This window comes from Echinops telfairi, unplaced genomic scaffold, assembly GCF_000313985.2.
Source record: "Echinops telfairi isolate 266 unplaced genomic scaffold, ASM31398v2 ScPeMD7_3533;HRSCAF=4204_1, whole genome shotgun sequence".
NCBI classification, from domain to species: Eukaryota; Metazoa; Chordata; class Mammalia; order Afrosoricida; family Tenrecidae; genus Echinops; species Echinops telfairi.
Genome location: NW_022107432.1, coordinates 12,489,274 through 12,501,378, shown reverse-complemented (window position 1 = coordinate 12,501,378; position 12,105 = coordinate 12,489,274). Strand labels below are relative to the sequence as shown.

Here is a 12,105-nt window from a genome sequence, read left to right as displayed (position 1 = left end):
CCGCGGGCCAAGTTTCCCGCGGCCGACTGCTTACCTCTCGGTCCGAGGAGAGGCGCCCGGGGTGCAGGGCTCCGAGCGTGTCCCGCCGGGCAGGAGAGGATGTCGGAGGGAGGGCCAGGCAGCGGGCAACCGGGGCGATGGGAAGAGGAAGGCGCCGGGTATCTTCAATCGGAACGTGGGCTGACCGTGACGTCACAATGGCGCCGCCAGCCAATCGGGGTCCCCACGGGGGAATCAAGCGCTATGATGTCATGCGGCCCCGGAGCCAATGGCGCAACGATAGAACTTTCGTGATTGTAAATTCCAGACTCCGGGGCGGTGGGGACCCGAGGCCGGGGTTGGTCCCCGCGGCTTCACGTGTCTCCGGCCAGTTGCACCCCCTTTCTTCCTACTCAGCCCACACGGGGCGCGGAGCCTGCGCCATCGCAGCGGGGCAGTTCCCGGGCCCGGAACCGGCTTTGTGCGGCCGCGTGTGGGCGCCGCAGCCGGCCCTGCCCGGCTCCGAACGAAATCCAGTGCTCTTTAGCGTTCCTCGCCCGGGTTCACTGCCCGCGGAGACCACCCTAGTCAGACTCAGGTTCAATGAGATGGGGCAGCAACAAAGCTTAACTTCCTTGAGATGGAATCACCGTGGATTTTCCTTAAGAATTCCTAGTTCTTGGAACTTCATTTCTCCTCTGGAGAGTATTCCAAAGGGTTGGAAGGGAAGGAAAGGTGGAGTAAGTTTATAATTACACAGACTTCAGGAACTTGAGCCAAAAGGGCGGCGTCAGGACGCGAATAGGAGATTGACAGTTGGGTAATTTAGGGCCTTCGCCTGTCCTAGTATCATAGGTTTCCCCACCCAAAGCTCAATAGCCAGGAATGACGGCTTTCTTGTCTTGTACCGGTCTTGTCCCAAACCACCATTTAATGCAGGGAACTTTATTCTTTTCTATATTTACCATGTGTGTGTTCATCATGTACATTTTGGCATGAGTGGAAAGCCTCATCTTTCTCCCACGGAGGGGCTGGTGGCTTCAAACTGCTGACCTTGTGGTTAGCACCATTAGCAAAATGCCAGCAGGGACCTCCCCTCCATAGGAGGCATCCAGGTATACAACTTACATACAAATTAGGCAATTTAAACAGACACAAATAATTGAGGTTTTTGAGTCGATGACTAGTCAACGTTTGCCAGATGGAGCCCTAGATGTAGGAGTCCTTGGGTGGTTCAAACTTTCACATGGCCAGCAACTGTGGCGAACCCAAAGATCCAAGTCCAGGTCTGGTGATGGACCTCCGGGAGAAAACAAGCAGCCTTGGAGAACCTGGTGGAGCACAGTGATGTTGTGACACACACGGACTCAGTATGGGTTGGTATGAACGACAACAATCGATGGTCATTGCTGGGATGTTGGGGAAACACTTCACGGACAGCTCTGCCTGTAAGATGCCTCAGCTACACCTGGAACGCCAGGTGCTGAATGCCACAATGGGAACCAGCTACGCAGATTAAGAACTTTCTGTCAAGGGGCTTCTGAGAAGACTGGTGAAGGAGGTAGAAGAGATGGACAAGGTTTCTCCTATAATCTTCCCTCTATTGCCAGAAGTCCAAAGCCCAATCGGAACCAGCTCTCTGTTACACTATCCTAGTCTCTCACTCTCCGGGTCTTAACATTGTTTTCATTTTTTCATATTTTAAAACCACACTCAATTAAAAAAAATTATCCTGATCTATCAGTAAATTTTCAAAGATGTGGCAGGATCTCCGGAGCAATTATTCATTGCAGATTTTAAATGGATGCAAGTAAATCTGTAATCAACCCCTGCTCAGGTGGTATAGTGGTTGGTTACAAATCGGGCTGCTAATGGCAAGGTTAGTAGTTTGAACCCACCATCTGTTCTTCAGGAGAAAAACGAGGCTTTCTACTCCCATAAAAGTTACAGACTCAGAAACCCACAGAGGCAGTTATATCCTGTCGCATAGGGTGAACATAAGTCAGAATTGACTCGGCAGTGAGGTTTCTTCCGTCTTGTATGGACAATTACAAGTTGACTAGCGTGCAGGCCACGTGGAAAGGAAGCCCTCAATGAGATTGGCACAACCATCACAATGGACTCAGTATAGCCACCGTCCTGGTGCAGGGCTGCGTGATGCTTCACTGGGTCACTCATACTGTCTCTTGTACAAAAGGTCACCAGACGTGGGCGGTTCCACAGCAACCAACAAGAAGAAAGCCAGGTTATGCCTCTGACACGACTATGTAAGCGGTCTTGGTTGCTCTCCCCTCCATTTGTTTTTCTTCCTGTTATCTTACTTTTCCCTTTCTCTTTTATGTGTTGATCTCACGCAGCCAAGGGTTTCCATTTGTGTGGCTGATCTTTGCTGGGAACACACAGAGATTAAGCAAGGTTTATTTTTCTGTTCAGACCTCGGAGTCAGTACCATCCTCCCACTATTACTTAGCTACTCTTTAATTCTTCGTTGCTGTTTCAAAACATGTACTGTGGTTTATCTCTATTGCTGTCCTTGAGTATTCATTTGGAGTTATTTTATGCTACACTGGGGTCTCTTGGAAGACACTGTGTCCAGTCAGTCATATTGTTTTCCCAGTGGCTACCAGAATCTCTGGCAAATAGCAGTTGCACTTAATTATCAGTTGGACCAATGTGACCTATTTCTGGGTTCTCCGGTCTTCTCTACTTTCTCTTCGGCTCATAAGTGCCCAGCAGGGACTGGGAAAGCAAAGAGGTCTGCATCCTCACATCACTACCCCCTACCTTCCTGGTGTTACATCTCCTCACAGCTTTAAGTGCCATGTATAAAACGTTGGGCTGCTAACCACAAGGTCAGCTGTTCAAAACCACCAGCTCACGCCATGGGACAAAGAGGAGGCTTTCTGCTCTGGGAAACTGTCCAAATGGGACTGCCTGAATCCTACCCTGTCCTATAGAGTTGCTGAGTCAGCATCCACTGGAAGGCGCTAGGTTGATATGCTTTGCTGACACTCAGATGTACTTCTCAGGCCCATACCTTTCCCCTGAACTCAAGAGTAACGCCTGTAATTGCCCATTGCTGACACCTTTCTACTTGATGTCTACAAGGCATCTCAAACAAAGCAGAACATGTAGTCCTTGATTTTTAGCCAAAGTTTATTCACCCATTTTCTTCCTCGGGTTTGTCGATGACAATTCTATTCACCCATTTTCTCAAGCCAAACACTGAAGAGTCATGCTTACCTTCCTCTTACCTTCCATAACCAACACTGCAGCAAAACTATGCCTATTTGACCTTCAAAATATATCCAGGATCCCTTAACTTTTTGCTATCTCCACTATCACCACCTGGTCTATATTGCTATGACCTGTTTCCAATCATTTTGCAATCACTTCCTCGTTGGCCTATTACTCTTCTACAGGTCACTCGCAACCCCACAAGTAGAATAAATAAGCCTCTTAAAAGCAAAGCCATGTCAAATCACCGGTCTTTCAATATGCTCTCTCAACTGTTCAGTAAAGCTCACGATCCTTGCATGTGGCCCTGTGACCATTTCTAACGGTACCCTGCCTTGGACCCACAATGGTTTCCTTCTTGTTCCTTGACCCTAAACTGTCCCTGGGCCTTTGCCCTTACAGTTCTCCCAAGCCTAGAATGGTCTAACCCTAAATCCCCAAAGCTTCATTCTGGTCTCTGCATAGATACCACTCAGTGAGGTTTCCTTATTACTCCTTTTACATTTGAAATGTTCCCTTAACAACAGCCTGCAGTCTAGAAACCCTTTGCTTTGTTGTTTGTGTGGGTGTTTTTTATAACAGCATTTATAACTGTCTGACATACTATTGATTTACTTTTTCATGTTTGTTATATGCCCATAACATAATTGAAAGTGGAAAATGTGTTCTTTTCACTGCTGTTGTCATCATTTAGAATATTGTCTAGTTTCTAAATATTGATTCAATGGACAAATGAACAGTGGAATGAATGGATCAAGAGAAGGCCTGGTGGTCTAATGGATTATGTCTTGGGTTGTTAACCACAAGCTTAGCAGTTCCAACCCACCAGCTGCTCCACAGATGAAAGATGAGATTTTGCTGGGTGGGTAGTGACCTGTAGAAGAGTAATAAGCCAGTTAGGAGGTGATCACAGAATGATTGGAAACAGCTCATAGCAATATAGACCATGTGGTTATAGTGGAGGTGGAAGGACTTTCTTCTGGTAAATAGTTAGTCTCAGAAACTCCTAGCGGCAGCTCCACCTTTCCCTACAGGGTCACTGAGTCAGAATAGACTCGATGGGAGTGAGCTTTGCTCATTTTGAATGAATGGGTAATGGAAATACAAATCAGTAATATGTTTTAATAGTCTTTCTATGACTGAGACTTAAATGGAAGAGAAGCGCAATAATTTTGTAATTATTATGTACTAATGATCTATTATGCAATTAGATATTATTTTTATATTTCCCATGATAAAGGTAAGTTTCTTCATCCTCTTTTTTGAAATGTTAAACCCTAAATATCAAACACTTTCCAAAACAATGTTTAATGTTTTCAAAGTGCTAAAAATGAAGACTATAACTAAAGTTACAATACCAAAGAGTTATTAAGTCATAAATTGTTAAGATATCTTCCTCTTGATATAACTATTTCTGAAATAACAACTGTTACCTTTAGTTCAGTGATGAAATCAAGTTTGGTACCAATGTGTTGCCTCTTTATTAGTTATACATTGCTAAGGCCTTTCCCAACACACTCTCGTTTAATCTTTCTACCAACGTAGATGAGAACATGGAGCCACAGAAGGGCAAAAGTGGCGTGTGTTCTCAAGCCTACACAGGAAGTTAGTGCAGAACGAGGACTGGAATTCAGGTCTTATGTTATCAAGTTCCTCACGTACTCGCCTTGCTCAAGATAACTGTTTTAAGCCACGACAAATTCTCAATGTGGTTTTTCCCTTGCCGGTTACAAAAAGATACTTTTTTAAAATTTCAAATGAGCTGCTGTAATTTCAGATGGTCCAGCATGCTGGGCATCACAAAGACTGATGAGCAGCCCTGGCAGGTTCTGGACTGGGTTCACTCTGACCTCACAGCTAAGACAGAAATGGCTGCGTGAGAAGAACTAAGCGTTGTATGATTTTTCTTCTTTGTTATAAAAGTATATGCTTAAATGTACGGCAGGCTCCAAGACAACACTTCATTCTAACTAGAGGGGCAACAAATGTTCTAGCAGGGAATCCAGATGTTTACACAGGAATGGAATCAAGGGTCATTGTCTCCATCACCAAGAACAGCTGACTTGTTGCCGCGGCCTTCCCCTTTAGCTCCTCCAGTTTCTTCTGTTCTTCCTTCTGTTTCTGCTTGGAAGCCTTATCGTCCTCGTCCATCTCCTGCTGCTGCTGCTTGGGTTGTTTCAGGGGCTTCTTCTTGCCACCTTCGCGGCTGACGTGGCACCTGCCGCCCCTTCCCCCAAAAAAGATACACTTTGTAATTGATTTATTGTATTCTATAAAATGTTAAAGAAAGAACGATTTTAGGAAGTAACTAAAGCAGAGCTAATTAGCTGTGTGCAACTAGCAATGCAACGAGTAGCAATGTGAGGTTTTTGTTTTAATCGACTTTATTCTTTTTAATAGATTTTATATTTTAGAACCGTGGTAGGCATGCAGGAAAACTTTACAGAGAGGACAAGGTTTCCATAAGGCCCCTCTCATCCCAGCGCGCGCACGCACACACACACACACACACACACACACACTACCACCGGCTGGATTCACTCTCTAGTATTACTTAAAATCTTGCATGAGGGTGGTACATGTGTTACAACTGAGAAGCTGGTTTTGGCACGTCATGATTAACTCCAGTCCATGGTTGACATTGGTGTTCATGCCTGTTTCGTACAGTTCTTATGGGTATTGAAGGAGCCCTGAGGGTATAGTAAGTTACCCACTGGGCTACTAACCACAAGGTCAGCAGTTTGAAATCACCAGCCACTCCTTGGGAGAAAAATGAGACTTTCTGCTCGCCTAAAGACATTTGGCCCTGGAACCACAGGGGCAGTTCTACTGGGTCCTACAGGAAGGGTCACTATGAGCCAGAGTAGACTCAGTGGCAGGGAAAGATAGGTTATGATAAATGCATAATGTCACATATTCACATTACTGTATCATGGAGCACAGTCTCACTGTCGTGAGTCTAGTCTGTTTCACCTATGTATCTCTCCTCCGGAACCTCCCAGAGTTCCTGTTATTATTGCTGTTAATGCCTTTTCTGGAATGTCACATAGTTGAAATCTTACAATTCGTCATTTTGTTTTGTTTTTCCAGACTGGCTTCTTTCACTTAGCATTATACATTTAGGATTGATGTGATGACAATGGGTTTTGGTTTTGTTCTGTTTTTTTAATGTCTTCATAGCTTGATAATGCATTACTTTTATGTAAACATGTTTTAAACGTATCTCTGTGTTCAGTGGATGAGTTCAGACAAATTCTCTCAGAAACACATTTATCTTAATCTTGTTAGGGCCTTTAAAAAAGGGGGGGGATACTTTATTTATTTGTTCCAATCTTAACAGGTTTACTGATACATAATTCACATATCAAACAATTCAGTGGTTTAAACATATGAAAAAGAGTTGCGTAATCATCACCATAGTCGATTTTAGAACAAAACCACATCCTTATTTTGGGCCGTGGGGAGAAGTAACTTTGAGGGCAGATACCATTTTAAACAAAACTCATCTTCCCAAATCACTGAAGCTTCTGAAGCTCATTGACGTTTATGAGAATGCTTTCTCCACACGAAAGACCAAACAGTTTTTACATGGATCATGACTTTTAAGAAAAGGCGAGATGACTTCAACTATGAGCCAACATAAAAAAAGACCATCAACCCCGATGAATGAAGAAACTGTGGCCGAAGTCTAGAAGGTGGTGGAAGAAGACTGAAGAATTACTCATATTTCACAGGGTTCAGCATTTTCAAATGTAAGCAAGGTCCATGGGTGCCAACGGCATTGCAGATCACAGCGCTCAACGAGCTTGTCTTTCTGCCGTCAGGCTTTTAAGCAAGATCACGGCTCATAGAGATGACTGTATAGAGCGAACAGTAACAAGAGACAAGTCTTGGGTTTGCCTGTATGGCCCAGAGCAAGTTGCCATCCTAACTGGCTTCTGAGATTTGTGGGGCTTTTATATTCAGAGGGAAGAGGTCAGCTTGGAGGTTACGGTGACTGGTTTGGGGATTCCTAATGGGTCGTGTGGATAGATTTTCTTGAAGCACACAAGAGGATCAGGAAGGCTTATTGTGAAAATGCTTTAAGAAAATCAAACACTGATTTGATGAGAAAAAGGCCAAGAAAGTTGAGCTGAGGTTTTTGTTTTTTTTCATCAAGACTTGCTTTATTCTTCAAGGGGAGCAAAAGCCATCCTAGGAGAGTTTAATTGAGAACCCTGACCTTATCCACCCTACCTTCCTGATCTTGACCCTTCAGACGTCTTGTTCCCCAAACTCAACATTTCAAAAGAGCGCGATTTGAGAGTCCTTGAGGATGGCCAGGCCGCCAGTGTGGCACCCTGTCCGTCTGAGAGTGCACAATGCTTTGCAGAAGGGACAGAGCAACAGAACATCGCCTTCAGAAGTCTATAGACCGAGCTGGAGGACCTTCTGAGAAGCAATAGGCTCAGGTTTTGATTGATTTTTTTGTCCTAATGTTGCAGCAATACTGTTGGACTTACCCTCATATAATGTTGAGCATGTCTTCATATGTTTTGTTTGCCATTTTTTGTACACCATCTTTGTTGAATTGCTTTTGTCTATTTTGTAATTGAATCATTTGTTTTCTTATGGCTGGATTTACCAATATGATCCAGATAGTAAGGTCCAAATGTAAGAGTTCTTTGCATATCCTGGATACAAATGGTGATTGGTGACTCTTTTTTTGCAATCATTTTGTTGGGGGCTCGTACAACTCTTATCACAATCCATGCTTACATCAATTGTGTCAAGCACATTTGTACATTGGTTGCCATCATCATTCTCAAAGCATGTTCTTTCTACTTGAGCCCTTGGTATCAGCTCCTCATTTTCCCCCCTTCCATCCTCCCTCCCTCACGAACCCTTGGTAATTTAGAAATTATTTTTTCATGTCTTATACGGTCTGATGTCTCCCTTCACCCACTTTTCTGTTGTCCATCCCCCAGGGAGAGGTTTCTATGTAGATCATTGTGATCGGTTCCCCCTTTCTCCCCCACCTTCCCCTTCTGGTATCGCTACTTTTATTATTGGTCCTGAGGAGGCTTATCTGTCCTGGATTCCTATGGTGACTATTTTTAATTAGATACATGTTTTCAGCTGATGGTGCCCGGCTATCAAAAAGTATAGCGTCTGGGGTCTTAAAGGCTTGAAGGTAATCAAGCGGCCATCAAGCTCAGAAGCAACAAAGCCCACATGGAAGAAGCACACCAGCCTATACAACCACGAGGTGTCCAAGGGATCAGGTGTAAGGCATCATCAGAACAAAAAATCTTACCATAGGGAATGATGGGGGGAGTGCGGAGTGGAGATCCAAAGCCCATTAGTAGGCCACTGGAGATCCCCTTGCAGAGGGGTCTCAGGGAGGAGATGAGCCAGTCAGGGTGCGATGTAACAATGATGAGAAATACAACTTTCCTCTAGTTCCTAATGTTTCCTCCCCGCTCCCACTACCATGACTCGAATTCGATCTAGCAAGTCTGGCTAGACCAGAGGAGGTACACTGGTACAGATAGGAACTGAAAATACAGGGAATCCAGGACGGATGAGCCCTATAGGACCAGTGGTGTGAGTGGCAAAACAGGGAGGGTAAAGGGAGAATGGGTAGGAAAGAGGGAACCGATTACATGGAACTGTGTGTGACCTCCTCCCTGGGAGACAGACAACCGAAAAGTGGGTGAAGGGAGACGTCGGACAGGGCAAGATATGACAAAATACCAATTTATAAATTATCAAGGGCTCATGCGGGAGGGGGGAGCGGGGAGGGAGGGGAAAAATGAGGACCTAATGTCGGGGGTTTAAATGGAGAGAAAATGTTTTGAGAAACGATGTACAAATGCGCTTTACACAATTGATGTGTGTATGGATTGGGATAACAGTTGTATGAGCCCCTAATAAAATGTTTAAAAAAAAAAAAAAGATACATGTTTTCAAATCTTTTCCCCCAGGCTGTGGACTCAGCGATGTGTTTTGTTGTTGTTGGTAAGTAGTGTATTGTAGGGAAGCCGTGTGCTCGGGAAGTGCTTTGTAAGTTCTTTGGAGCTGGAGATATAAGGCAGACTATGCCTGCGCCCCAGTTCTAGTATCACAAAACAAATGATTTAGAAATTCGCCACAAGTCATACTCGGTCAGGGGCTCAGGCAGAACCAGTATGTACAAAGAAAGATAATCACTTAAATAAAGCAAGGGGCTAGGGTATGGTTCGGAATCAGGAAAGGTGCATCCGGGCTGTATGCCTTCACCATACTTATTCAATCTGTATGCTGAGTAATAATCCAAGCCACTGGACGTGTATGAAAAAGAAGGAGGCATCAGGATTGAAGGAAGGCTCTTTAACAACGGAAATATTTATATGACAGAAGCTTGCTTGTTTGAAGAGAAATTGACTGATGAGGATACAAGACTACAACCTTCACTATGTATTATGCCTTAACATACACAAAAGTCCTCACAACAGGACCAACAAGCAAAGTCATGATCAATGGAAGGTTTATGTTGTCAAGGACTGGACTTACTTCAACCCATAATCAATGTTCACTGACGGAGCCATCGAATTGAAAGAAGTATTGCTTTGGGCAGATCTGCTGCAAAAGATCTCTTGAAAGTGTTAAAGAAGAAAGTCACTTTGAGCACTCAGGTGCACCTGGATCCAAACCATATTTACAACAGCCTTGTATGCAGGGAAAGCTGGACAGTAAATTAGACCGCAAAAAGTATTAATGCATTTAAATTGTGGTGTTGGCAAAGAATATTAAGTGGACTGTGGACTGCCAGAAGAATGAACAGCTCTGCTTGGGAGTACAGCTGGGATGCTCCTTAGAATTGAAAATGGGGAGCGTTCATCTTTTACTTTGAGCATACTAGGGGGGAATCCAGGCCCTCGCAAAGGGTGTGATGCTTAGTAGAGGCCAGCAAAATAGAGAAAGACTGTCAACAAGATGGACTGCCACAGTAGCTGCAACAATGGGCTCAAGTGTCACACAATTTTGAAGATGACACAGGACGAGACAGTGTCTCATTCTTTTGTATGCTGTGAATCGGAACTGACTCCTGGACCCCGAACGGCAGTGGCAGCGGCAGCAATAGAGGCCGGACTGAGCTGGATTCGGAAGCACGGCTCAGGTGATGTTTTAGTTAGCCGCATACTGTGTCATGAAAGGCCTTGTTTTTGTGCCCTTGAAATTGGAGATGTTACGCTAAGTCAAAAACCAGTAACAAAATTTGTTATCACAGACTACTTACTTTTTGTCAAAAGTGAATGTGGCATCTTAAGGCTCAAGTGAAATTGTACAAGTTTGTTTTGTACTTCAGCTGTTTTTGCAAAGAATGGCTTAATAGTTGATTATTATTATTATTTTTTACTTTTCCAATTCATGCAGTCAGCCCTCCTTAGTTACAGAGGTCTGCAGCAAAATGTCACCCCAGTGTTACTCACTGATTCACAGAATGAGTGCATATTGGTGAAGCAAGTAGATAAAAAGGCAAATCACATCAGTACTTACGCTTTTCAAAACAGACTCGGAGAGAGGAGAATTGAAGTTTATTTACTTTACTTGTCAGAACCATCAGGGCATGCCTCGGTTTTTGATAACTAAGTCAATAGTCCAGTTATAAGCCGTGGCCTTTCCCAGCATGGCTTCCTCATATCAGAAAAACATTTACATACTTGTGAGGGGGTGGGGTCACAGTTACCAAACCACAAGGAGGAGGTAGAGATCAAAGCAGGCCCCTCTGTAAGCAAAGCAAGCTGCTGCTTTATCATTTAAGGGGCTTATGGGGCGGGGGGGGACCTCATTTCCTAACACCACTTCTCCCCACCTCACAGTCTCCAACCACCGTGACCTCCTCACGTCAATAAACATTTTCTTAGCACATGGAGCTCATCAAGTGCCTCTAACTTCCACTTCATTTGTTATCTTGAATTAAAGCATTACAGGTTACTACTGAAACCCAAGCACAAACATTATAGGGGTAGGGAAAAAAAATCCCAAACACATTGTGCTTTCATTCACTAATGGATAGGCCCAAAATTAGTTTATTGGTTCAGCCAATTAAGAATTTACTAAAGCTCTGGAAGTCTGAGAGCTGGGAGATTGGATTTTGGTCAGATAATCAAGAAAAAGTCCCAAGAAGTAGGAATAAAAGATGCCACAGTGAGTGCACAGGACAAGGCTGAAAGGACAGAATTCATTTTCAAGAAATATTCACACATGATCTATTCACTTTTTAAATCATCCGCAGTGCCTAGCAGGTTATATCTTGAAGTCAGTGACTGCAAAAATACATATTCATGGAATGTGCTTCGGGGAACTGGTATGTGCTAGGATTGGAGATAATGAAATGAAAACACATGGTCAAGTACCCTGAGAAATGCAAATAAAATGGCAATACCTCAGTAGCAAAAATATTAATAATCACTTTCAAAAACGGATTAAGACAGAAGGCATGAATAGACCATTCACCAAAAATGACATCCAGGCGGCCAACAATATATTAAGAAATGCTCATGATCAGTGTTCTGTAGCTAGCACAGGGACTGGGGTGTCCATTGTGCATGCTCAAAGGTTTGAGCTGTGGCCAGGAAGGGGAGGTACACCTAGGTGGGTGATTGTGTTAGTCTGGGTAGGGAAACAAATCCATAGAAACTCATATATGTATAAGAGAGAGTTTTACATAAAGGGTAAGTGTACATTAAGAAAGCATCCCTCCTGGCCCACCAGGCCTTGAGGACGATGACCCCAATTAGAGCAGCCAGTCCACAGAGAAGACCACGTGGCCAGCCCCACTATGAGACATGATGCCCCTCACTGACCCATGGCCCTGCAGGGGACAACACCAGAGACACAGTGTGGGAATTGCACCCGATCTGA

General features: G+C 44.1%; 1 protein-coding gene across 1 annotated transcript in view; it reads right to left on the bottom strand.

The window, feature by feature from the left end:
• Positions 1–222, bottom strand: part of ELOVL5 (ELOVL fatty acid elongase 5) — an 82,427-nt gene extending 82,205 nt beyond the window's left edge. Inside the window, exon 1 of the mRNA XM_045294891.1 lies at positions 35–222. The gene's annotated coding sequence lies outside the window, so the exon portion shown is untranslated. The remainder of the gene's footprint in view (positions 1–34) is intronic.
• Positions 223–12,105: the final 11,883 nt, after the last annotated feature.